The following is a 2,319-nucleotide window of genomic DNA, read 5'->3' on the forward strand; positions in this document are numbered from 1 at the left end:
ACTGTCTAGACACATGCGGTACAGAACCCTGGGGGAGGAGAGACAACGTGACACACTCTACTTTTCCTGTTCCTGTCTCTTTCTGGCTGGTTCAATCAATAGTCTGTCTGTGTGTGTGTAACTATGCATGGTATTGACCAGACATATAAGTACCGGTACCTAGCCATATACAGGTAGAGAGATCTCTATATGTCTTGTTTTGTTTTCACTATGCCAATTGTAAGTCATTTGGATGGATACACTAATTTAAACGACCACTTCGTTTTAGCATTATCCAACTGGTTGAGGCAATATCTAGACGACATGTCTGTAGTAGACTAGCCGTGGTAATACTGCATCTGCTTACAGCGTGGTGCTTAACCCATACCCTGAAAATAAATATCTGTATGGCCAGAGATCACATGTCCCTATATTGCATGGATCACTACACCACAGGGTCAAACTGACCTCTAACCTCTGACTCTAACACCCAGGACCCCATCACTCAGTCAGCCCAGGAGACAGTATGTGACGTCACATAGGGCTGTATTCAGTGGCCCAGTGTGTTTACGCAACAGTGACAATCACAGCAGCAGAACTGAGTCACTCTGGGATCAATACAGCAGGCTAGTACCATTTATCATCACCCACTGCCAGTCTGCCACACACACCTGCCTTTGCCTGGCTGGCTGCTCCTCAGGTCTCTCTGGTGTCTCTCTCGTCTCTGTAGCTGGTCTATTCTCTCTCTCTCTCGTCTCTGTAGCTGGTCTATTCTCTCTCTCTCAAATCAAATCAAATTTTATTGGTCACATGCGCCGAATACAACAGGTGCAGACATTACAGTGAAATGCTTACTTACAGCCCTTAACCAACAGTGCATTTATTTTAAATAAAACAACAACAAAAAAAGTGTTGAGAAAAAAAAAGAGCAGAAGTAAAATAAAGTAACAGTAGGGAGGCTATATATACAGGGGGGTACCGTTGCAGAGTCAATGTGCGGGGGCACCGGCTAGTTGAGGTAGTTGAGGTAATATGTACATGTGGGTAGAGTTAAAGTGACTATGCATAAATAATTAACAGAGTAGCAGCAGCGTAAAAAGGATGGGGTGGGGGGGCAGTGCAAATAGTCCGGGTAGCCATGATTAGCTGTTCAGGAGTCTTATGGCTTGGGGGTAGAAGCTGTTGAGAAGTCTTTTGGACCTAGACTTGGCACTCCGGTACCGCTTGCCGTGCGGTAGCAGAGAGAACAGTCTATGACTAGGGTGGCTGGAGTCTTTGACAATTTTGAGGGCCTTCCTCTGACACCGCCTGGTATAGAGGTCCTGGATGGCAGGAAGCTTGGCCCCAGTGATGTACTGGGCCGTACGCACTACCCTCTGTAGTGCCTTGCAGTCGGAGGCCAAGCAGTTGCCATACCAGGCGGTGATGCAACCAGTCAGGATGCTCTCGATGGTGCAGCTGTAGAATTTTTTGAGGATCTGAGGACCCATGCCAAATCTTTTCAGTCTCCTGAGGGGGAATAGGCTTTGTCGTGCCCTCTTCACGACTGTCTTGGTGTGTTTGGACCAGGATAGTTCGTTGGTGATGTGGACACCAAGGAACTTGAAGCTCTCAACCTGTTCCACTACAGCCCCGTCGATGAGAATGGGGGCGTGCTCAGTCCTCTTTTTTTTCCTGTAGTCCACAATCATCTCCTTTGTCTTGGTCACGTTGAGGGAGAGGTTGTTGTCCTGGCACCACACGGCCAGGTCTCTGACCTCCTCCCTATAGGCTGTCTCATCGTTGTCGGTGATCAGGCCTACCACTGTTGTGTCGTCGGCAAACTTAATGATGGTGTTGGAGTCGTGCCTGGCCATGCAGTCATGGATGAACAGAGAGTACAGGAGGGGACTGAGCACGCACCCCTGAGGGGCCCCCGTGTTGAGGATCAGTGTGGCAGATGTGTTGTTACCTACCCTTACCACCTGGGGGCGGCCCGTCAGGAAGTCCAGGATCCAGTTGCAGAGGGAGGTGTTTAGTCCCAGGATCCTTAGCTTAGTGATGAGCTTAGAGGGCACTATGGTGTTGAATGCTGAGCTGTAGTCAATGAATAGCATTCTCACGTAGGTGTTCCTCTTGTCCAGGTGGGAAAGGGCAGTGTGGAGCGCAATAGAGATTGCATCATCTGTGGATCTGTTGGGGCGGTATGCAAATTGGAGTGGGTCTAGGGTTTCTGGGATAATGCTGTTGATGTGAGCCATGACCAGCCTTTCAAAGCACTTCATGGCTACAGACGTCAGTGCTACGGGTCGGTAGTCATTTAGGCAGGTTATCTTAGAGTCCTTGGGCACGGGGACTATG

The sequence above is a fragment of the Coregonus lavaretus genome (assembly GCF_964263955.1).
Source record: "Coregonus lavaretus genome assembly, chromosome: 4".
Taxonomy (NCBI): domain Eukaryota; kingdom Metazoa; phylum Chordata; class Actinopteri; order Salmoniformes; family Salmonidae; genus Coregonus; species Coregonus lavaretus.